This window comes from Pseudophryne corroboree, chromosome 8 (genome assembly GCF_028390025.1).
Source record: "Pseudophryne corroboree isolate aPseCor3 chromosome 8, aPseCor3.hap2, whole genome shotgun sequence".
Lineage (NCBI taxonomy): Eukaryota > Metazoa > Chordata > Amphibia > Anura > Myobatrachidae > Pseudophryne > Pseudophryne corroboree.
In genome coordinates, this window is record NC_086451.1 from 284,114,128 (window position 1) to 284,140,599 (window position 26,472).

Genomic DNA, 26,472 nt, shown 5'->3' on the forward strand with positions numbered 1-26,472 from the left:
GCATTGTTAATATTTGGCACTAGACTGTGTCATAGATAGAATATTAACATTAGGCCTGTGGTAGGAAATCGGTGATCGTCGGTGCAACATGTACATTTTTGGCATTAGACAATGCCCGTGTTATACATGTATAAGTAAGCATGTGTGTGTATTTGTATGCAGTGTGTGTGTATGTGTAGTGTATTTATGTGTGCAGTGTATGCGTGTATGTGTACAGTGCTTGTATGTGTGCAGTTATGTGTATGTGTGCAGTGTGTGTACGGTATGTGCAGTGTATATATGTGTGCAGTGTATGTATGTGTGAAGTGTGTGTGCAGTATGAGCAGTAGGGGGCAGTGTGTAGGGGGAGGGGGTAATGGGGCAGTGAGCTGTATTGAGAGCAATGTGAGCAGTAGGGGGCAGTGAGGGATGGAGGAACAGTTATGTGGGCATTGATGTATAATGGGGTAGTGAGTTGGGGTGGGAAGACCTGGACCCTACATATACCTCAGGCTGCTGCTCCCACGTTTTTTTCTTGCCAATTTCCCCTTAGAAAGGAATTGTCATCCCCAACTCCCCAATGTGTGTCCAAAGGGTGCCACTGTGCCATTAGACCCTGTTGAGAGTAGGCTGACAGTGTTCATGTGTTTGCATGTTGTATTGATAACTAATTACTGTCGCTGACTACAATTGTTGTTCCTGCTGTTCTAGTAACTGTTTGTAATCTATTTGTTTTGTAAACTAGTTAGTTGTGTAGATTTGAGTAGAATACACACCAAGTTTCATAATTGTATCACACACTAGTGGACTAGTTTGATGGCCTGTGTGTTTATTTAGCGTAGAGTAGGTGGGTTACACTATCCAAGTAGGTAGACTGCTGAGGAAAGTTGTCTGGAGGGCTACTTTTCTGTGATTTCTTGCAAATACTGATGCTGTAACATCTGCCTAGAAAGGTGACAAGAATATCTCAGTGAAAACAATATTTGTTTGTGTACCATCCCAATCCCCCATCTTTACAGCAGGCATTCCCCAAAGCAGGATATCTGTGCTTGGCAATGGGGTGCATATGGATACCTCCCATCTGTCCCAATTTTCACGGGAGTCCCTTTTTTGGGGACTGTCCTACCCGCGGGCAGCAGAGTCCCGCAGTTGGGGCAGTTGGGAAGCTGCCTGTCACTTGCTGCTCTGCTGTACCGCAGTGGTGAATAGACGCTATGCGCATTCGCACACAACGTTTATTCACAGAGACAGATGGACTGGGGGCATGCCAGTAGCTCACAGAGCACTGACCATGCCCCCACAGTGGCGGAAAACGAGGGGCATGGTTTGCGATCGTGGCATTACCACAACAGCACCCCCCCCCCCTTTCCTCTGAAGCCACACCTCTTCCTCTGAAGTCACACACCCTTTTCTGCAGGAATCCCCCTTCCTGATTAATAAAAGTTGGGCGGTATGGAGGTGTAATAAAGTCTGAGGCTAAAAGTGCCAATGTTGACCATCCACTGATCCCAGTGGAGGTCATCAAAGCGTAGATGTCCATTATCTGTTCAGAATTTCCTCTCCCAACTTCATGAAGATGTGTGTGTGACACCCCACCAGTGCTTGTAAAATGATTTCTTCAATTTAATGTATACGGCTGAGATGGAATGCTGTGGACCAGCAGCAGATCACATGACTGTAAAGCTGCTTCAACCTTCTACAGTTGGCTGACTTAGGGTTCTATTTAGGAAGCAGTGATAAGTGTGGAGAAGTGAGCCAGTGAAGAAATCGTTGCGCTAGCCACAGGTTCTATTCCCACTCTATGGGAGTCGTGGACATCCACGAGTGGGAATAGACCATGAGCACCGGAATTCTAGCTGTCGGCATTGCCAGCTGTCAGTATACCGGTGTCGGTATCCTGACCGTAAGGATCCCGACAGCAAGCAAATTAACTGTATCCCGGCCATACAGTGTGCAGGACAATAAAAATTTGTTACCCCAGCAGACAGAGTTAACTGTAACAGATATTAACTATAACAGATATTGTGTACAGACAGCAGAGTACGCCACCTCTGTTAGCCCTGGACCAAAGCTACAGTATATAAGCCTCTGGTCGCATCTGGATTTTAGTAAACTGAACACGGTGAGCTTCAGAAAGAACCAAATCTCCAGCCAACACTTCCTATGTTCTACATAGTAAGAGAGACACAGATGTTCCGGCAAGGAATTATAAAGCTCATATTTACTTCCTCGCCTTTCTTGGACTCAGTGAGCCATTAGTATAGATAGATAGATAGATAGATAGATAGATAGATAGATAGATAGATAGATAGATAGATAGATAGATAGATAGATAGATAGATAGATAGAGATATGTGTGAACCATTAACTATCGCTCTAGGCCTAAGAGAACAAAGTACCGAACATTTGCAGTTATTATAAGGATTGGTAAAGCATGCAAAATGCTGTCATCTAACTGACCTTTAGTCATCACCCTTTTACATCTAGGAACTGTGCACCTGAACTGAGAAAAGTTATTAGCGAACTTGAATTTTGTGGTAATAAGGAGATTAATCTACTGTGGCTGTTTAATATTGTATTTGTACTAGTATTAGTAATGCAATTAATGTTATGCTCTGAATGTTTTGTGTTCTACACAATAACATTTTATCTCCAGTAACCAATTCTCTGAAGTGTTAGAGTGTTGTCATTAGTATTTGGAAAGTTGCTAAATTATGCTTTCCAAACAGCTTAAACTCCAGTGTCCCTATAAAATAAACGAATCAATTCGTTGACATACATTTATTAAATACATGTTCATGAATGTTGCAAAACGTATTGTAACCGTGGAACCTGATACTGCAAATGTGAGTTTTGGAGATTTAGGGGGGGGGGAAATATTCTTGAAAGACACCACACTAACTTACCAGTTTCCTTGGGGTGACTCGCCATTTAACTTATCTCACATATTTACCTGAGTTTCACTAGTGTGCAAAGCAATGTATGCAGCTGACTACACCTTTATGGCAGCAGGTTTGCACCTCACTCAGGCACCTCTGACATACATAGAGTATGTGCACAATGTGTGTAGACACTCCCTTACTGTATGTGTACACCTTATTCTTCAGTGACGGCTCCTGGACCTCACCATGGGGATTGCTTTGAAGTGGGTGTACAGTGGTGTACAGTGTGTTAAAGTTTGTGAATGGCTGAATATAGAAGCATTATAATAGCTACTACGTTTGCTCCAGTGTATTTACAAGAAATACAAGCAAAATAGAGTCAGAAGAGGTTTTCAAGAATTAAAAGTGCTGAGAGTGAAAAAGGATCCTGCAGATGTCAGCAAGGTGTGACAAACAGAATCTTCTGGAAGTGTGTGCTCCCTATTGCCTGGAAATACCAGTTTACTTATCACATTAAACCACGTGTAAACAATGCATTAGCCATATCCTAAAACAGGCATACATATGTCTGGTAATTTGTCTGAAAACTGGAAAATATTTAATAAATACCTTAGGGAAGGGGCATGACAAAATGGTTCCCAGAGAAAGCCCTTTCACACACTATATATATATATATATATATATATATAACAAGTAAAGCGGCACTCTTGAGTCTGTCAAATGTCAAATATATTTCACACAAAAAGTGATCCGACGTTTCGGGGTCCAAGCGCCCCTTTGTCAAGGTGAACAATACCAGAAATAGTGAAACACATACCTTATAAAGATGAAGAAAACCCGCCAGTGCCCGTTCACGCCTGCCCGGCCGCATGTAGTCCGTCCCCTCTTCCGGCTCCAGTGACTGGCATCATGCACAGCACGACCTGCATGTGCGTCGTAACCATAGTAACCCGATGCTGTAACTGGCCGGGCTGCGGCGCTGATGGGAATAGAATGAGTGCATGATTCTACGGCTACAGAAACCCACACACCATAAAAATTAAAAAGATTATGAGACACTCATTTTGTCTGAAGTGGTGGCTAAAAGTGCACGTAAAAGAAGAACATAGCAGCACAACAATATAGATCCCCCTGATGCCCATTAAAATACTGCCCTTCGCCACCGGGCGATCTTACGGACACTGTGCTTGTACAATATTATTATTCTCTGTTGGGCTCCATGGGCCAAATCCACATTATGACCTTCAGCTGCCACCTCATTCAAAGTGTAATGTCCCCTGACTAAAATTCCTAATGCATACATGAGACTATCCACAGTTAATTAATGCTACATTAAAAATTAATGCTACATTCTGAAAAAAAGTCCCACTATATTAGATACATATGAAACTTATTTAAAAATATTCCAACTGAGTTTCTCATTCAGTCCATGGGGGTTGGTAGTGTTTAATTTGAAAATCCATTTGGCTTCTAATTGTAGAAGCCTGCCGTCTCTGTCCCCTCCCCTAATATGTTTAGGGACATGGTCGATGATGATATGTCGGAGGTCATTCATGGTGTGTTTGGCCGCTGCGAAGTGCCTTGCCACTGGTTGCTCTGATTCTTTACCTGCCAGTGCTTGCTTGATGGCCGAGCGGTGGAGCGCCATCCTCTCTCTTAATGTTCTTACTGACTTGCCCACATAGTGGAGTCCACATGGACATTTTATAAGATACACTATATGTGTGGTTGTACAGGTAAGAACGAAATTGATCTTGTCAAACTTGGAACCAGTTATCATGTATTCACAAGTTGTATATTTGATACATTTGTAGCATCCAGGCTGTCTGCCCAGAAAGGCTGCCGGAATCAATTTTTGTTGTTTCGTATCCTGGAATCCCGTGATATCAGAGTGTACCACTACATCCTTGATGTTTTTGCCCCTTGAGAAGCACATCATTGGACGTGTCTCCCTAAATACCGGCAATGATTGATCAGTGGATACAATGGGCCACAGGGCCCTTGTCGCTCTTTGTACCACAGGACTCGTAGTGTTAAATCTAGATATAAAAGGAATAACAGGCCTCTTTTGGCGATCCTTAGGGCAATGAAGAGATTCCCTAGGCAATTGCATCACTTCTTGCTTGTGTTTAATGAGGAGATGTCGGCTGTACCCCCGCTCTACAAATTTCAAAACCATCTTATCAAGCTCCGTCTCCAACCTGTTACGGTCACTGATTAGGCGAGACACCCTAATCATCTGAGAGAGCGGCAGTCCATCTTTGAGGACCTTAGGGTGATGACTATTGGCCCTCAGCAGGGTATTCCTGTCTGTGGGTTTGGTGTACACTCCTGTGTGCAATACGCCCCCTCTGATGGAAATCTGAACATCCAGATAATGTGCTGAACTAGTGCTGGTCTGATATGTGTATTTGACACCTGTCGGCCTGGAATTAGTTGACTGCATTAGCTGTTCGAACCCTTCCACTCCCCCCGTCCATAAGATGAACAAATCATCTATGTACCGGGTAAAAAATAAAATATGACGGGAAACGGATTCGTACAAAAAGAACACATTCTCTTCCTCCTCAAACATGAAGATGTTGGCGAACGATGGGGAGACGTTACTCTTTTGGCGGTAGAATTTACCATTTAATAAGAAAAAGTTATTTTCCAAAGTCATTTGGAGGAGGTCCATGAACAATGAAATATCCAGCCCATCCATGTTTTCTTTTTTCAAAAAGGTTTCCATTGCTCCTAAGCCTGCCTCATGGGGTATATTTGTGTAGAGGCTGACGACATCAACCACACACATGAGGGTTCCGATCGGTATCTGTTGTATCTCCCCCAAACGATTGAGAAAACTAGTGGTGTCTTTAATAAAGTGCTTATGCTTCAAAATCAGGGGTTGTAATATACTGTCTAGAAAAACTGACACTGGTTGAAAAATTGATTCTCTGGCAGCAATGATAGGTCTACCTGGTGGAGCATATAAGTTCTTGTGCAGTTTGGGGACCGTGAAAAATATGGGCACTAAGGGGTGTTCCTGAAAAAGTGCTTTGTGCAATTTTGTGGTTATTTTACCACTGTCTTTAGCCGCATCTAAGGTGCTCTTCAATGCTTTCTGGTACTCAGGAGTAGGGTCACGGGCCAATTCTTCGTACACATCAGCATCTGCTAGTTGGTTCTGTATTTCCTCCACATAGTATTCCAAGTCAAGTATCACCACCCCTCCCCCCTTGTCCGCGGGACAAATGACTATGTCCCTATAATTCCCAAGTTGTTTCAACGCCGCTCCCTCCGCTTTGGATAGATTATAATGTGTTGGAACTGCAGCCACAGCATTATTGTATTTATGGACAGAGTCATCCAATAGTCTAGTGAAAGACTTGATAGAAGCGTTAGCGGACATGGGGTCAAAAGTGGATACCGAGTGCTTGTTTAAGAAGTCTTGATGCATATGATCCATACTAATAGGTTCCAACACATTATAATCTATCCAAAGCGGAGGGAGCATTGTGATTATTTTTGGAAAACAAAAGTGATTTTTCTTCGGATAAGATTGGTATTATGCTCCACTTGTGTGAACTTATTTTACATAACAATTTCTTTCTTTATAAAGGCAAGTTTTATTTGCAAGTAAAAGGCTGTGCCATGGGCAGTTTTATGGCCCCGGCATATACCAATACTATTATGTTCTTTGTGGAGCATTTGCTATTTTTTTATGAAGAGATGATTTCATCAAAAATTTTGTTATTCCTACAGTATATAGATGATTTATTGTTGTTGTGGTGTGGTGATATTGAGATTCTTAGTAATTTGATCGATGATCATAATAGCACTGATCACCCTATCAAATTTACCTATACAGTAAGTAGGGATGTAATACTTACATTTCCTCGATGTAAAGATCTCTATTATTGACCATCAGATACACACCAGCCTCTTTACAAATACTACAGATAGGAATATGTTATTAAAAGCCCAAAGTTGCCATACAAAGCCATTGATTAACGGCCTTCCTTACTCGCAAATGCTGCATATCCACCGTATTAACAGTGATAAAGGGATGTCTGAGGTTCAGATTAATTCATTAATAAAAAAAAATTTGGAACGTGGTTATAGTGAGGATTTGCTGGTAGCTTGTAAAAGTAAAGTTCTATCCATGGACAGAACTTCTTTAATTAAAGCTTTGCCTACATCTGATGTACCTAGCAATAGATTAAGGTGGGTTAATAATTATAATGTGGCTTCTCCTATAGTTAACAATTAAACAGCTATGGCCCATCGTTCAAAGTGATGCTAAACTAAATGTGGGTGACCATGATGTTATGTCATGTTATTCTTGTGGACGCAATCTAAAAGATATCCTGGTTAAAACAATAGATGTGGTTCCACGTGGCGCTACTTAATACCCTCAAAACAAAAATCCTTACACAATGTAGTCGGATTCAATTCTCATAGATGGTAGAACTCATATAATGTACACAATTTTGTAGTCAAATCGATTTTCATAAATAATGGAACTCATAGGTCTAAAATGCAAAAAACGTACAGAACATAGTGCAACTCTGTTGAGGAAAAACACAGTTTTTAATTTGTATGGTCCCACTCACATAAAGGCGGTATTAATATTGCGTGTAGATAATCAGAAGTACTGAGATAGCAGCTGTCACTCAATGGAACAGATCTCCTTCATAGATGACTTAAAAAGGAAAAAAAGTGATAGTGCAACACCGTCTTAAAAGACAAGCAAATTTAATAATAAATGCACTCACAAACATAAAATAGAATACAGCATGTAGAGGATTGAAGAAACTCTTGTAAAGATGGGCTGCTGCTGAAGAAACAACTTTTAAGCATAATCACCGCAAAGTCCCAGTAATAAAACGTCTCCAGCCACTTCAAAACGCAGCTCCAATCCGCACGTCCTCGTCCTCACCAACTCCCTGCTTTAGCGCTTTATGACTCCGTCCTTCATCAGAAGCATGGGAGCTGATCTACCAGGTTCCTCCTTAAATAGCACCTTAACAAGCCGCACCTCGTACACCTGTCTCCTCCGGACACGTCCATCCGGAAATGACGTCACCGGAAATGACGGACCTGGAAGTGAGATTGCGGCCATGTTCTCCCATATGCGTTCCACCGTATCAGGAAGCAGAACGACTGGTGTCTCTAGTTCCAGGAAATCACAAAATCATAAATGGTCATGCGTTCCATCACATAGTGTAATGCGTTCCACCGTACGTTCTTCCATAAATCAGTCCACCAATACATAAAATGAAGATAGAGATGTGCAAATAATGACTAGCTGATTAATATAACAAGATAAAAGACAATATAAAATCGCAAATACAAAACGAAAAGGATATTAATACAAAAAAGCTACAGGGGACATAACTACTGGGGCTAAACTACAGGGGACATAACTACAGGGGGGCTTAACTACAGGGGACATAACTACTGGGGGGCTAAACTACTGGGGTCATTACCACTGGGGGCTAAACTACAGGGGGCATAACTACTGGGGGTATTACCCCTGGGGTTTAAACTAGTGGGGGCATAACTACTAGGGTCATAGCTACAGGTGGCATTACCCCTGGGGGCTAAACTATAGGGGGCATAACTACAGGGGCTAAACAACTGGTGGCTAAATGACTGGGAGCATTACTACAGGCGGCACTAGTACAGGGGCATTATGACTGTGGGCAATACTACACAGGGGCATTACCACTAAGGGCATTACTACTGGGGGCAACACTAATGAAGGCATTGTATAAGGGGCACTTCATAAGGGACATCACTCCTGGGGACATAAGGGGCACTACTACTGGGGACATTGCTTAAGAGGCACCACTACTGTGGGCTCTACATATGGGGCACTACCACTACAGTGGACATTGCATAAGGGGCACTACTACTGTGGGCATTGTATAAGGGGCGCTACTTCTGTGGTCATTATGTGTATTAGGGGTGCTACTACTGTGGGCATTATGTGTATTAGGGGTGCTACTACTGTGGGCTTTGTGTATAAGGGGCACTAATGTGTGTCATAACATGAATAAGTGACACTACTATGTGGTGTAATGTGAATAAGAATGTGCTACTGTGCGGCATCATTTTAATTGGTGAATACTATTGCATGACTATGCCCCTTTCTTTTTGCGGCCACGCCCCTTTCTTACATGGGCACCAGGGGGGTGAGTTCCACCACCTCTCCAGGACCACTTTAAGCACTGGAACTGAGATTACTCAGAACAACCTGTGAGTTTGATAATTTAGGTTAATAATGGGTGGGTTATTTTGTTTCTGTGCAGGGTAAAACCAAATTCAGCCAATTTGAAAGTATTGTAACAGGCAAAACTGGAGAGAATACTGCGGTAAAAGGTACCTGCATTGTGACATTGAAATATAGGTGGTCATTCCGAGTTGTTCGCTCGCTGCCGTTTTTCGCAGTGCAGCGATTAAGTGAGAAAACGGCAAAAATGCGCATGCGCTAAGTACTTTCACACAAAACTTTGTAGATTTACACAAGCTCGAGCGACGTTTTTTCATCGCTTGAGTGATCGTAGAGTGATTGACAGGAAGTGGGTGTTTCTGTGTGGAAACTGGCCGTTTTCAGGGAGCGTGCTAACAAACGCAGGCGTGCCAGGTAAAAACGCAGGAGTGGCTGGAGAAACGGGGGAGTGGCTGGCCGAACGCAGGGCATGTTTGTGACATCAAACCAGGAACTAAACGGACTGAGGTGATCGCAGTCTAGGAGTAGGTCTGGAGCTACTCAGAAACTGCAGGGAATTATTTAGTAGCAGTTCTGCTAATCTTTTGTTCGCTATTCTGCTAAACTAAGATACACTCCCAGAGGGCAGCGGCCTAGCGTTTGCAATGCTGCTAAAAGCAGCTAGCGAGCGAACAACTCGGAATGAGGGCCATAAAGTTCAGAACATCTCAATTTATTGTGGAAAATAAGGTGCATACAATTGTAGGATCAAGTTTCTGTGAGAAGCTTAATTTAATTAAAAATGTTTTTATAGTGACATCACAAGTAGAAGATGAGTGCAAACCAGTGTTTACTGAATACAGTGACTTGTTTGAAGGATTAGGATATCTGTCTATTGAGCATAAGGGAAACATACTGTAAATTAACTAGAGATGTGCGACGGGCACTTTTCGTGTTGTCTGTTTTGGGTTTGGTTCTAATTACCCGCTCGTGTTTTGGTTTTGGATTGGTTTTGCCAAAACCACCCTTTCGTGTTTTGGTTTTGAATCTGGATGATTTGTGAAAAAACATAAAAAAGGCTAAAATCACAGAATTTTGGGGTAATTTTGTTCCTACGGTTTTATTAACCTCAATAACATTCATTTCACGCCTCACAATATTGTTTTTAGGCCAAAAGGTTGCACCGAGGTGGCTGTATGACTAAGCTAAGCGACACAAGTGTGCGGCACAAACACCTGGCCCATATAGGAGAGGCACTGCAGTGGCAGATAGGATGGCAGATTTAAAAAATAGGCCCCAAAAAGCACATCATACAAAGATGTAAAAGAGGTGCAATGAGGTAGCTGTATGACTAAGCCAAGCGACACAAGTGTGCGACACAAACAATTGGCCCATCTAGGAGTAGCACTGCAGTGGCAGACAGGATGGCATTATATAAAAAAGGCCCCAAACAGCACATCATGCAAAGATGTAAAAGAGGTGCAATGAGGTAGCTGTATGACTAAGCTAAGCTACACAAACAATTGACCCATCTAGGAGGGGCACTGCAGTGGCAGACAGGTTGGCAGATTTAAAAAATAGGCCCCAAACAGCACATCATGCAAAGAAGAAAAAGAATTGCAATGAGGTTGCTGTAGGACTAAGCTAAGCGACACAAGTGTGCGGCACAAACACCTGGCCCATCTAGGAGTAGCACTGCAATGGCAGACAGGATGGCAGATATAAAAAAGGCCCCAAACAGCACATCATGCAAAGATGTAAAAGAGGTGCAATGAGGTAGCTGTATGACTAAGCTAAGCTACACAAACAATTGGCCCATCTAGGAGGGGCACTGCAGTGTCAGACAGGATGGCACTTTCAAAAACTAGTCCCCAAACAGCACATGATGCAAAGAAGAAATAGAAGTGCACCGAGGTTGCTGTATGACTAAGCTAAGCGACACAACCACCTGGCCCATCTAGTAGTGGCATGCAGTGGCTGAATGTCGAAAGTGGCCCGCAAATTTTCAGTCCACTGACAGCATCTCCTGCACGCCCCTGTAATTTTTCTAAAATTCTGCAATTGGTGGACTTATACGGCAGTACCCCTGGACTAATACAGCACTACTCCTGGACTTAAATGGCAGTGTCAGACAGAATGGCACTTTAAAAAACCATGTGCCAAACAGCACATGATGCAAAGATGAAAAAGAGGTGCACCAAGGTTGCTGTATGCTAAGCTAAGCAACATAAGTGTGTGGCACAAACACCTGTCCCATCTAGGAGTGGCACTGCAGTGGCAGACAGGATGGCACTTAAAAAAACTAGGCCACAAACAGCACATGATGCAAGGAAGAAAAAGAGGTGCAATGAGGTAGCTGTATGACCAAGCGAAGCGACATAATTGGCCCATCTAGGAGTAGCACTGCAGTGTCAGACAGGAGGGCAGATATAAAAAAGGCCACAAACAGCACATCATGCAAAGATGAAAAAGAGGTGCAATGAGGTAGCTGAATGACTAAGCTATGCGACACAAACAATTGGCCCATCTAGGAGTGGCATTGCAGTGTCAGACAGGATGGCACTTTAAAAAAAATAGTACCCAAACAGCACTTCATGCGAAGAAGTAAAAGAAGGCAATGAGGAAGCTGTATGACTAAGTTAAGCAACACAAGTGTTCGGCACAAACACCTGGCCCATCTAGGGTTGGCACTGCAGTCCCACTGCACTAATGGCAGATACTGAACACACGTCTAACACCAGCATAGTTGTTATGGCCTCAGTAATCCGCTTTGCAACAGGGTGTATATATATATATATATATATATATATATATATACGGCAGGAGCACTGGAATTATATGGCAGTACCACTGGACATATAAAGCAGGATCACTGGACTGGATTTATACCACTGGTTTTATACGCCAGTAACACTGGAATTATACGGCAAGATCACTGGAATTATACTGCAGGATCACTGGAATTGTATGGCAGGATCACTGGATTTATACGGCAGTACCGCTGGACATATACGGTAGTATCAATGGACATATACGGCAGTATCACTGGACTGGATTTATACTCAAGTACCACTGGAATTATATGGCAGGATCACTGGAATTATACAGCAGGATCACTGGAATTATACAGCAGTATCACTGGATTTATACGGCAGTACTGCTGGACATATACGGCAGTATCAATGGACATATATACGGCAGTATCACTGGACATATATGGCAGCACAGGGACACCACCACTGAACTGATGCAGGACAACACAGCACCACTGCAATGGACTGGACTTATACAGCAGCACTGGACATATCGCAGCAGAGGACACCACCACTGTGACTGGGCTGATGCAGCACAAGACACCACCACTGGACTGATGCAGCACAACACAGCACCACTGGACTGGACTTATACAGCAGCACTAGACATATGGCAGCAGAGGACACAACCACTGTGACTGGACTGATGCAGCACAAGACACTACCACTGAGGACACTGAGGACGGAGACTCATCCTCTCTCTACACTCTCCAATGCCGGAGTGAAAATGGCGGCAACGCGCGGCTCCTTATATGGAATCCAAACCCCGCGAGAATCCGACAGCGGGATGATGACGTTTTGCCTCGTTCTGGTTTCCGAGTCCAGCGGGAAAACCCAAGCCTGACTCGGATCCGGGCTCGTGACGTGAAGTCTGGGGGCGTTCGGTTCACTGAGAACCCGCTCATCTCTAAAATTAACAGGTTCTTTTGGTGATACATCCCTGTAGAAAAAGAGAATAACTAAAGTGCCTGAGTCAAATGGAAGACTTGGGTGAGATAGAGAAATTTGTCAGCGGTCACAGCTGTATGTTTAACTGCAGATGTGTCTGCGTCTTTATATGTCTGATGAACTTCACACGCCCACTGGCTGCACGCAAATCTGTGTGTCTTTAGACGTACCTTCGTTCCACCATCAAAACTTGCGCTAGCTCTATAGTAGATGCACTTTCTCCATATGAATATGGTGCCTTCCGTGAGCAGTTATGCATCTTTAGACACAGCTGCTGTCAACAACATGCCCCTGACATGCACACATCCGGCCATAGGCGTGCGCAGCACATTTTATTAGGGGGTGCACTATTGGAGGGGCGTGTCTAGCACCGCCTACATGGTGTGTCTAGCACCGCCTATTGGGCGCGTTTAGCACCGCCTACATTTTTCCGTCTGGCTGGCGTGGCCAAATCCAGTAAGTTACAAAATAAGAAAAAAAAAATTAGATCTGTGGGTGCAATCCAATCACAATGCCACACACCGTAATGCCCAATATACAATGCAAACACCGTAATGCCCATTACACCACACACCGTAATGCCCATTACACATTATGCCACACACCGTAATGCCCATTACACATTATGCCACATACCGTAATGTCTATTACACGTTATGCTACAAAATGTAACACCCATTATGCGTTATACCACACACTGTAACGCCAATTACATATTATGCTACACACAGTTATGGCCCTGACACCATTTTATGCCCCATACACAATAATGCCCCTTACAAATGATGCCACACAGTAAGGCTTCTAATTACTTTTAAATTACCTGCCTGATTTCAGGGGTCACATGCTTGTCGCCAAGGGTTTCATGCACGTTGTCAGGGGTTTCATGCCCTGGGTTCCATGCTCGCAGGGGTCTCATACTCGTTGCCAGGGGTTTCATGCGCGTTGTCAGGGGTCTCCTGCCTGCCGCCCCAGTAAAGTTTGGGAGGGTGGGTACAGGCATCAGTAAGTATACTGGTAGTCCCTGCAGTGGATTGAGATGCGCTGGGGGCTGCGGAAGTGCTTCCGTCCATTGCATTGTAAAAACCCACTTAAAATGCCCGCTTCCGAGGAGACAAGCGCTAGAGGTCAAATGTAACTCCGCGGCGGTGGCCATTTTTGGTGTGGTTTTTTACACTGCTATGGGCGCAAGCACTTCCGCAGCCCCCAGCATGTCCAAATCCACACTGCGGGGGTTGCGGGGGCTAGCAGTATGCTTACTGATGCCTAAGACTTAACTAGCTGACTGGTTACAACGCTGTTTCAAGACCTGTGAGTGGCTCTGCCCCTGCAATCGTATATTATATATATATATGTAGTTATGAGGTATAAATATGGTTTGTCTCTAGCCTTACACTACCCCTTGATGAAGTCCATGAGTGACGAAACGCGTTGGGTGCCATTCTGATTTTACCTCAAACCTCTCAAGATAAGCTACCTCTTCTCCCTTTTTCTATGTTTTATCCTGTGCATTTTTTACCCGTTTTTTTCTGTGTTTTTATGTACTATTTTATGTATTTTGACACATGTGCCTTTGACGTTTTTAGCCTAGCCCATTTTATTCGTCTAATATTTATTGATTAGGCTGCACTTTAATATCATTATTTTATATGTTACCCCCTTTTTCAGTGCTTTGTATTTCTAAAATTAAATCATACTATTTTTTAGTACCTGGTTTTTTCATTATTGATGAGACACCTTGGTCGCTTGCAAATACCTCATCCCCCCACACCACTTTCTAACCAGTAGGCATATATACCAGTGCCTATATATATTTTTGAGGTTTCTGAGCTGACGCCCTAATGTTTCTAAGGGAGTGTCCACCAGGTTATGTTCTACGTATTTTTCCCTTACTGTTGTTTATATCTTAAATACTACATCTGTGGCGCTGCTAGCTTCTTTAGTACATTTATATATATATATATATATATATATATATATATATATATATATATAACAAAGAAAAGAAGGGTCATAATGTAACCCTTGTTTTCTTTTTTTTTTTTCTCAAGAGTGCACACTGCTCCCACAGTCCACAGATCTAATTTTTTGGGGGTTGGGTCGCTAATACCCCTTTTACACTCGCAGAAAAATCCCGGGATATTGCACGTGAACGCGCATCATCCCGGGATTCTTCTCAGTGTAAATGGGTACAGGGACAATTTCCCGGGACGAGCATCCCGGGATTTCATCCCAGGTCAAAAGCAGGGTTGAACCCGGGACCGTCCCGGGAAGCTGGGTAGTGTGAAAGGGCCCGTCCCGGGATTCACTACCCGGGACTGTTAAAAGGCCTCCGATTGGAGCTTTCATGGGCTCAGAAAAGATGATGTCATCATTCAGAGCCCTGGGGAGCGTCCTTGATGCGTGTGAGGAAGGCAGCATGGCGACCTGGACAGACCAGGAGGTGAGAGAGTTGCTGAGCATTAGGGGAGAGGAGGAACTTATGAGGCAGATCACAGGCACAGTCAAAGATGCAGTCATTTATAAAAACATCTCCAAGATGCTGCAAGCCAGGGGAATCATCCGCACACAGCAGCAAGTGTTAAACAAAATGAAAACTCTTAAAAAGCATTTCCTTAAGGTGCATGACAACAACAGGAAAAAGAGCGGTGTTGGCCGTATCGACTGGCAGTACTATGACATGTGCGCCAATATCTTTGGAAACACAGCTATATGCAGTCCGGTGAGTCTGTCTTCCAGTTCACAGTACACTGCTACAGAAGGCACTCCAGAAGAGACACAGACAAGCAGTGACGTCTGTCCATCATCACCGTTGTTAATTGACGACACACCTGAGGACAGCGACACATCATCCCAGCCGTCCATAAACACATCCAGAAACGACGACAGCATAACTGCAACCATTGAAGACGTCGTGGATGCTCAGACCAGTGACAGTGGGACTGTACAAAGTGCCGTCACCCCAACTTTACAGAAAAACAGTAAGTACATGTTTAGAAATTAACACTCATAGCACAAATCCACAATTGTTAATCATCCGGTTATGTGCGTAGTATGAGTGGCCAGTGTGGCGGCAGCGTGGTGAGCGCTAATGAGCCCCTTGCAGGATCACTGCGCTCAACACGCTGCTGGCACGGTGGCACACTTTGCATTTTCTGCCCCCACGCAGGGGGGCTTTGCATTTTTTAAAAAAGTTCAATGTTGCAGAGTAGCTAGTGTATAGGTGGATTAATGCCACAAACACATGTTTGCTAACGCTACTATTTTTATATACGCTCATTTTGTATTTCTTCTCTTCACAGTTTACACCGTACCGCCTAGAAGGAAGAAATTGAACAGAGCGGAACAAGTGGCTAAAGCCATGTCAAATGTCCTTGTCGACCAACTCCGAGAGATGGACGCTACAATGTCCGCACAGGAGGATGCAAGGCTCGACAGGTTTCTAGAGGCAGAACGCCAAATGCATGATGCATTCCTTTCCCAAGTCATGACAATGCAGGAACGCATGAGTAGAGAGCAGTATGACCGCCACAGGGAATTGCACCAAATGAACATGGCGTTCTATGAGCGTATGACCAATACCTCAAGAGCACCAAACCAACACCACAACTCACAATACCCCCCTGAGCAGGGTTTTTCATCATTTAATCCTGGTCCATACTATGCCCCAAATACTGCACCATCTAGTGCGCCAAGCCCAGAGTTTACTGTATTGCGCAATTTGCCGTGAAACACAGTGAATTGCTTTTTTTGGTTGTTATTTGTTGTTAAATAACCACAGTGTGGTCATTGTTTATGCACAACTGTTTGTGCCTTCTTTCATTTTTTTCTATGTTCTGTTTTGTATAGTGTCTACATTAAAGCACTTTTTATTTATTTTTTACACAGTGATAATATACTGCAGGGACACTGTGGTTTATGGTGTTGTATCTACAAACCTACCAGTGTTTTTTTTTTTTTATGCCAATAAAAACTTGTTTGCAAATCTAGACATAACATTCCCATTTGTGCGTAAAGTAGACCATGTTTACAGTGTTTTCTACATTGTTTATGCATATATACACAGTTGCTGGCAATGTGTTTTTTTTTGGAAAAACATAAATAATGAACCCAAAGATCAAAGGTGGAATACAAAATAAAAACATTTTCATTCACCAAACATGTTGTGCTGATTCTTAAACACTATTGTACCAGTGCTGCAAGGTTGGACGTAATAGTGTGGCGTATTTGTTCTGCAGCGGAGTTTGAGGCAGTCCCAAACAAAGCACCTTCCACATGTGGGTTTATAACCTCAGGGTCCTGCACAGTCCACTCAGGAAGGAATAGTTCATTTTGCAGTTCACAGATGTTGTGCAGTATACAGCACGCAGCTACTACATTAGGCATATTCATAAGGTCCACATCATTGCGCTTCATCAAACAACGCCATCTTCCTTTTAACCTGCCAAAGGCGTTCTCAACCACCATCCTTGCTGAACTCAGGGTGTGAGTATAGGTTTGTTGCTCTGGGGTTAACTGGACCTGTTGGGTGTAGCCTTTCATAATCCAGGGGCGTAAAGGGTATGCAGCATCCCCGATGATGTGGACAGGGATCTCCACCCCATTCACAATCTTTGCACACTCTTTGGGGTACAGCCAGCCTCCCTGCTTCTCCTCTACGATGTTGTACAGGTCAGAATTGGCAAGAACTCGGGAGTCATGAGATCGGCCTGGCCAGCCAATAAACACATCTAGGAAACTAAAGAACAGTAAAATTAAAAACAATTAGAATGTAAAACTCACACATGCAACTCATCCCACCACCCCAAAAATAAACACTTACCAATATTTGTGGTCCACAACAGCCTGTAATATGATGGAGTGCCAGCCCTTCCTATTAAAATAGTCAGCATGGTTGTCACGTGGGGCAATAATGGGGATGTGTGTCCCATCAATCGCTCCTCCACACTGCGGATAGCCTCGCTTCACAAATCCAATGATGGTATCCTGTAAGCGCTGTCCTTGTGGTAGAGATATGAAGCGCTTGTATAAGGTAGATACAATTGCTTTAGTCACCTGGTGGACTATGACACAGCAGGTGGAGATTGCAACACCGAACAAGCATGAGACTGAGCGGTACTCTCCTGGGGTAGCATACCACCACAATGCAATAGCTAATCTCCTGCGTGCCTCGATGGGTCTCCTAAGCCTGGTGGTCTGCATGTCAAGTGCTGGGGTAAGTAATTCCAGGATGTAGTTAAAGGTTGCACGAGACACACGGAAGTTAGCCATCCACTCCTCATCCTGGTAAGCTTCCACGGTCCTCATAAAGGCTTCTCCGTGCCGGCGATCTCTGGACCAAAATGAGCGGTTAGGGCCCATACTCACGCTCAGTATGATACTCATCCTGGATGATATGAAGGCTCTCCTCCTGCGCAAATATTGGCGGCGACTAGCAGCCCTATCCAGCATAAATTGCGCCCTCCTCCTCCTCATAAAATATATGTGCAGTATACTGCACAGTGTGATAAGCTGCATCATGCTGTCAGTGGCTGTATGAAACATCTGCAAAGCAGAAAGAATCATGAGCTCAGGCATACACACTGGTACTCTGTCGGCCATGACTGCAGCAATGGTGTGAGCAGGCACCACCCCTCCCTTTGTTGACTAGTGTGACCTCATCAATGTGAGCCAGAAAAGGCCATTTCTAATGACATACATGTGCATTTGCAGGGATATCCCGGGATCAGTGTAAATGGGGCTGTCCCGGGTCGATCCCAGGTCTTAGTGCAGTGTGAAAGGGGTCAGTCCCGGGAAGGCATCCCGGGACGCATCCCGGGAAGCATCCCGGGAGTGACCCGGGAGTGCGAGTGTAAAAGTGGTATAATTTACTGGGTTGTGCACATACAGTACTGCACTGTAAAAATATACATCATTTTAATCCCCCTGGCTGGCCTGGTAGCATATGCAGTGAGCAGCGACTTACTGACAGTCTCAGTGAGTGACAGGATCCTCTCTGCTGAACTGTCTGTCTGTCTGGGTCCTCTGCTCAAGTGGCGGCTCTGAGTGCTCCTGACCTGACGGCAGTGGCAGGACACACTTGGAACGATACTGTGCGCGGGCAGGAGGACAGCACAGGATGTGGAGGGAGAGTGCGCTCATATGACATCAAGAGGCGGTGGGAGCGTGAGGACGGGTGGGCTGTGCGGCTACCCACAAGACTGTGAGTCTGACTCTGACTGGGCAGCGGGCGCAGCGGGAGGAGGTGGGGGAAGAACAGTGACAGGACAGCTGGCCGGGCTTGGCGGCATCTTGCACGCATCACTGTGTGTGCTCATACTGTACTAGTAGGCGTGATGTGTGGGGGGTGCCGGATATTAGGGGGTGCCTGTGCGCACCAGGCACCCCCCGTGCGCACGCCTATGCATCCGGCTAGCAACCTCACTGTTAGCACCCAGGAACGCTCACGGAAATTCACTCTCTCTGCTTCTAAATTCGTTCTGTCTTCGAGCAGTAACCATCGGAGCACATGCACAGACTTAAAACTAGAGATGTGTGCCGGGCCATTTTTGCTGTATTTGGATTTTGTTCTAATTTGTCGGCCGGCTTTGGATTTGGATTTGACAAACGCTGTGACTGGTTTTGGATTCGGATTTGGATTTTTTACTAACAATTTCAAAAAAAGCGAAAATCACTTAATTTTGGACTTTTTTTTGTCCCTAGACAAAAAATAGCATTAATTTTCAGTCATTTCCACTCAATTTTGACCATCTCACACTTCACAATACTGTTTTCACCAATATTGGCCAAAGGCTGGCTGGCTAAACTGTGGTATACAGTGTGGGTTGGATACAGTGCGGGTTAGATACAGCGTGGATTGCATACAGTGCGGGATACAGGACAGGTTGGATACAGTGCAGATACAGAGTGGGTTGGATACAGAGTGGGTTGGATACAGTGCTGGTTGGATACTGTGTGGGTTGGTTACAGAGTGGGTTGGATAAAGTGCTGGTTGGATACTGTGTGGGTTGGTTACAGTGTGGGTTGGATACAGTGCGGGATATATTACTGGTTGGATACAGTGCGGGATGCACTGCGGGTCAGATACAGTGTGGGATGGATACTGTGTGGGTCAGATACAGTGCTGGATACACTGGGCCTAATTCAGATCTGATCGCAGCAGCAAATTTGTTAGCTAATGGGCAAAACCATGGTGGTCATTCCGAGTTGATCGCTCGCTGCCGATTTTCACAGTGCAGCGATCAAGTGAAAAATTGGCAAAAATGCACATGCGCATGGTACGCAGCGTGCATGCGCTAAGTACTTTCACACAAAACTGTAGATTTACACAAGCTCAAGCGACGTTTTTCATTGCTCAAGTGATCGTAGTGTGATTGACAGGAAGTGGGTGTTTCTGGGCAGAAACTGGTCGTTTTCAGGGAGTGTGCTAAAAAACGCAGGCGTGCCAGGAGTGGCTGGAGAAACGGGGAGTGGCTGGCCGAACGCAGGGCGTGTTTGTGACGTCAAACCAGGAACTAAACGGACTGAGGTGATCGCAGTCTAGGAGTAGGTCTGGAGCTACTCAGAAACTGCAGGAAATTATTTAGTAGCAGTTCTGCTAATCTTTCGTTCGCTATTCTGCTAAGCTAAGATACACTCCCAGAGGGCGGCCGGCCTAGCGTGTGCAATGCTGCTAAAAGCAGCTAGCAAGCGATCAACTCGGAATGAGGGCCCATGTGCACTGCAGGGGGGGCAGATATAACATTTGCAGAGAGAGTTAGATTTGGGTGGGTTATTTTGTTTCTGTGCAGGGTAAATACTGGCTGCTTTATTTTGACACTGCAATTTAGATTTCAGTTTGAATAAACCCCACCCAAATCTTACTCTCTCTGCACATGTCATATCTGCCCCTCCTGCAGTGGACATGGGCCCTCATTCCGAGTCGTTCGCTCGGTAATTTTCATCGCATCGCAGTGAAATTCCGCTTAGTACGCATGCGCAATAATCGCACTGCGACTGCGCCAAGTAATTTTACAATGAAGATAGTATTTTTACTCACGGCTTTTTCCTCGCTCCGGCGATCGTAGTGTGATTGACAGGAAATGGGTGTTACTGGGCGGAAACACGGCGTTTTATGGGCGTGTGGATAAAAACGCTACCGTTTCCGGAAAAAACGCAGGAGTGGCCGGAGAAACGGGGGAGTGTCTGGGCGAACGCAGGGTGTGTTTATGACGTCAAACCAGGAACGACAAGCACTGAACTGATCGCAGATGCCGAGTAAGTCTGAAGCTACTCTGAAACTGCTAAGTAGTTTGTAATCGCAATATTGCGAATACATCGGTCGCAATTTTAAGAAGCTAAGATACACTCCCAGTAGGCGTAGGCTTAGCCTGAGCAACTCTGCTAAATTCGCCTTGCGAGCGATCAACTCGGAATGAGGGCCATGGTTTTGCCCAACTGCTAACAAATTTGCTGCTGCGATTAGATCTGAATTAGGCCCATTGCTAGTCAGATACAGTGCGTGTTGGACAAAGGTCATTCCGAGTTGTTCGCTCGCTAGCAGTTTTTAGCTGCCGTGCAAACGCTATGCCGCCTCCCACTGGGAGTGTATTTTACCTTAGCAGAAGTGCGAACGAAAGGATCGTAGAGTGGCGGCAAAATTATTTAGTTCAGTTTTAGAGTAGCTCAATACCTACTCAGCGCTTGCGATGACTTCAGACTGCTCAGTTCCTGTTTTGACGTCACAAACACGCCCTGCGTTCGGCCAGCCACGCCTGCGTTTTTCCTGGCACGCCTGCGTTTTTTTTTAACACTCCCTGAAAACGGTCAGTTGACACCCAGAAACGCCCAGTTCATGTCACTACTCTGCGGCCAGCAGTGCGACTGAAAAGCTTCGCTAGACCCTGTGTGAAACTACATCGTTCGTTGTAATAGTACTTCGCGCGTGCACATTGTGCCGCATACTCAGGCGCAGAAGTGCCATTTTTTGGCCTCATCGCTGCACAGCAAACGAATGCATCTAGCGATCAACTCGGACTGACCACCAAAGTCCGGATACAGTGTGTGCCGGATACAATGCAGGGCGGATACACCAGTAGTGCACTTACTGTGGCAGGGGATGCCGGTGGTGTCCTCAGTGCGGGAGTGTCGGCAGTGCAGGGGTGCTGGCAGAATCCACATTGTGGGGTTGCCGGTGGTGTCCATACTGCTGGGGTGCTGGCGGTGTCGAAAGTGACAGTGGTGTCCTCAGTGCAAAGTTGCTGGCGGTGTTGACACTGCTGTCTGTGTCGGCAGTGCAGGGGTGCCAGGGGTATCCTTACTCCAGAGGTGTCGGTAGTGTTGGCAGTGTCCTCAGTGTGGGGCTGCCGGGGGTTTCGGTACTGTTAGGGTGCTGGTGGTGTCGGTAACACGGGAGTGCTGAGGGTGTCCTTAATCCTGGGGCGTAACCTTACTGCAGGGGTGTTGGCAGTGCTGGCAGTGTCCTCAGTGTGGGGTTGCCGGTGGTGTCCATACTGCTGGGGGGCTGGCGGTGTCGACAGTGACAGTGGTGTCCTCAGTGCAGAGTTGCTGGCGGTGTCGACACTGATGTCTGAGTCGGCAGTGCAGGGGTGCCAGGGGTATCCTTACTGCAGGGGTGTCAGTAGTGTTGGCAGTGTCCTCAGTGTGGGGCTGCCGGGGGTGTCGGTACTGTTAGGGTGCTGGTGGTGTCGGTAACACGGGAGTGCTGAGGGTGTCCTCAATCCTGGAGCGTGTCAGCAGTGTGGAGGTGCTGGCTGAGTTAGCAGTGCAGGGGTGCCGGTTGTGTCGGCAGTGCAGGATTGTCGGCAGTGTCCTCAGTGCAGAGGTGCTGTCAGTGTCGGCAATACAGGAGTGCTGGCAGTGTCCTCAGTGCTGGGGTGTGTTGGCAGTGTGGGGGTGCCAGCTGAGCCAGCAATGCGGGGGAGCCGGTTGTGTTTCTTAATCACATACAGTAAATGCCGGGAAAATGGCCATCATGCCATTTTCCTGGTGATTTCTGCAACGCTGCTGCTGGTGTGGAAGGTAAGTATTGAAAAAATGGGTGCAAGGTGTGCGATGTGAGGCAACATGGAACCCGGGGGCCCAAGTGCACTGCACCCATTATAAATACGCCAGTACAGTCAGCCTGTTAGTGGCAGAGGGCCTGATTCAAAGATGTGCGGAAATGCATTAGCAGCTGTGAGTGTGTGTGCAGCAACTGTGCACATATATGCTAATGCAGGAGCAGCCTGGATTTGTAGTGAGACCCACCGCCAGCTTCTGTCACAGCAAAGTTACAACATCTGTCACTGGCCCTCATTCCGAGTTGTTCGCTTGCTAGCTGCTTTTAGCAGCATTGCACACGCTAGGCCGCCGCCCTCTGGGAATGTCTCTTAGCTTAACAGAATAGCGAACGAAAGATTAGCAGTTCTGCTATTAAATATTTCCTTGCAGTTTCTGAGTAGCTCCAGACCTACTCCTAGACTGCGATCACCTCAGTCCGTTTAGTTCCTGGTTTGACGTCACAAACACGCCCTGCGTTCGGCCAGCCACCCCCCCGTTTCTCCAGCCACTCCTGCATTTTTACCTGGCACGATTGCGTTTTTTAGCACACTCCCTGAAAACGGCCAGTTTCCGCCCAGAAACACCCACTTTCTGTCAATCACACTACGATCACTCGAGCGTTGAAAAAACGTCGCTTGAGCTTGTGTAAATCTCCAAAGTTTTGTGTTAAATTATTTAGCGCTTGCGCGCTGCGTACCATGCGCATTTTCCACCTAATTGCTGCGTTGTGAAAAACGGCAACGAGCGAACAACTCGGAATGACCCCCACAGTTCAATCGATTATCGAAGTAGTGAGTAGCCAGCCCTATGGTCGTGCAGCATGGCCTCAGGAAGTAACACCCCGAGACATTGCTGTCACAGTCACAGCCTCAATATGACCCCATAATGGTCACAAGACACCTGCATTTTTGCCACCACTCCACCATTACATCCCCCAAATGGTTCCAAACTATCAATCACAATGCGTATAAATCATCTCTGCATTGTGAGAACATTGTGACACATACGCAGTACAAATCATGCGCAGACTGTCACTCAACTGCGATAACATGGGGTTTGTGTGCATTTCTGAAACAGGCTCAGGAAGCACTGATTTTTAATTAACAGTTGTAATTTATAAGGCCTGAAATTTGGGGGTCTTCGCAATTTTTTAAATCTTTTTTCATCTAAGTTTTTTTTAGAGGAATTTAATTATTCCGTTTTTTGTACCCGAAAAATGTCATGTTTTTGCCCAAAACACATAGGCCCTCATTCCGAGTTGATCGGTCGCAAGGCGAATTTAGCAGAGTTACACACGCTAAGCCGCCGCCTACTGGGACTGAATCTTAGCTTCTTAAAATTGCGACCGATGTATGCGCAATATTGCGATTACTAACTACTTAGCAGTTTCAGAGTAGCTCCAGACTTACTCTGCCTGTGCGATCAGTTCAGTGCTTGTCGTTCCTGGTTGACGTCACAAACACACCCAGCGTTCGCCCAGGCACTCCCACCGTTTCTCCGGCCACTCCTGCGTTTTTTCCGGAAACGGTAGCGTTTTCAGCCACACGCCCCTGAAACGCCGTGTTTCCGCCCAGTAACACCCATTTCCTGTCAATCACATTACGATCGCCGGAGCGAAGAAAAAGCCGTGAGTAAAAATACTTTCTTCATAGTAAAGTTACTTGGCGCAGTCGCAGTGCGAACATTGCGCATGCGTACTAAGCGGATTTTCACTGCGATGCGATGAAAAATACCGAGCGAACAACTCGGAATGAGGGCCATAGTACACAAGATAAGTTCATGGCCCTATGTGTTTTAGCAGCCAAAATTGCAAAAAATGGGGCATTTTATCAAGGGGGGTATTCCGCCTGGATCGTCCTGGGGCGGGTCAATATGCCACTGAGTAACCCCATAAATGCAATCCCGTAGGTTAGCAACAATGCATAATACTTGACCTGCTAAATCTGTGTAATTTGGCAATCTACTGTAGCTGTGTGGCCAAATTACTTACAGATAAGGTTTCTTAACTCAACTATTATATCAAATGACCAAATTACACTGCAGTATATATCACTCATATCTAATTATGTATTTTTCAGCATGTGCATATACTACAGTATTTGCCAGGACCATACTGTAATTTTTTTATTTTTTTTTACATTGGTTAGAAAGTATTGTTTTGATAAACTATGCCTTTATAACAGAAAGCTGTAATCCTAACATCTATTTTCTTATCAGACCTATCCACAGAAAGTTAACCTACATACTGACATGAGGATGAGAAGAATTTCCATTTTAATATGAATTCTTTCTCTGAAACATGAATTTGAATTGTTTGTCACTTTTCCCTTTACTGTAAAAATGTAAACAGGCTGCATGTGAATCAATCAAAATAAATAATTTAAATTCAATATCCCTCTGCCACTATCAATAACAGTTGTGAAAATTATGTGGTTTCGGGGTAATTGAATTTTGCTGACAGCAGAACAGTTTTTGATGACATTCTGTGAAAGTTACAAACTGAATTTAGAAGACCCTAATATAAGGATGCTTGGATAAAAATTTATTTTATCTAAAAAACTAAACATTACTGTAACTTTACTAGTGAATAATAATTGAAATTAAATAATCCTGCTTTGTGCGTTATTCATTGTTAACTGTATTCTCAAAGTGAATTCTTGCTCAAAGACTACAACATATTTTCTCATCTTAAATAAGACCTAAGGCTGGGCAGTGGTGTCACTAGGGATGTGCAGGCCGCACCCAGGTATCACCCGCCAAGGAATGACCCCTAAATGCTAGATCCTGCTCTGTGACAGGTGCTGCATTGTACCATTACTTGCATCACCCGGCTCCTGTCACTGTGTAATACAGTAGCTGCCAGTGTAGCCACAGCACTCCCTGGGGGCAGTCCGTATCTCTCAAACCGGAGTGCCAAAAACGGGGGTTTAGGCAGTGAGGCCAAGCCCTCTTCCACTAACCAACACCACGTCATGTGAGGCCATGCCCCCTTTTCACAATGTCATCAGGTGAAGTGATGCCCTTGAGGCTGGGCACACACTATGTCGATGGAACCACAGACAGCTGGATCTGCCAATAGAGCAGCTGATTTGGTAAGCATGATTTGGTAAGCATGTACACTTACCAATTGGTCACTCGATATGTCTGGCCAGACATCACAACTGAATTTGCTAGCCCAACTGTGACTTCATTGTCGTCGGTTATTGTGGCCGGCATTTGGGGTGAGATACATTGGCAACGGCTGTGCTGCAGGGCCAACCTGATATATCTGTGAGTGACATTGTTCACAGACATATTGGGTGTACACACCCACCAATGCACTACAGATATATAGTTTGTCGTTCGAACAAATGATAACTCAAATGTGTGCCCAGTGTAAGAATAGTAGAAGCTGTAAATCCAATACAGCACTGCTGGTTGCAATCCATGAATCATACTATCATAATTACATGGCTTCATTATGCCAGTAAATATATTTAACTGTCCCAACATAAGAAACTGAACTATAGCTATTGTTGTTTGTATATTGTATATAACAACATTGTTGTTTGTATAAAACACTGGGAAATTTCATGCAAATCCAATATTTTGGTGGGAGAACACATCATTTTAC

At 45.0% G+C, this 26,472-nt stretch overlaps 1 long non-coding RNA gene across 1 annotated transcript; it reads right to left on the reverse strand.

Annotated features, from left to right (window-relative positions):
• Positions 1 to 800: 800 nt before the first annotated feature.
• LOC134947720 (uncharacterized) lies at positions 801 to 26,053 on the reverse strand. Its single transcript, XR_010182723.1, has 3 exons — positions 25,984 to 26,053; positions 3,679 to 3,840; positions 801 to 924 (listed from the first exon to the last, which is right to left on the reverse strand). It is a non-coding gene; the product is annotated as an uncharacterized LOC134947720 (long non-coding RNA).
• Between the last annotated feature and the right edge of the window lie 419 nt (positions 26,054 to 26,472).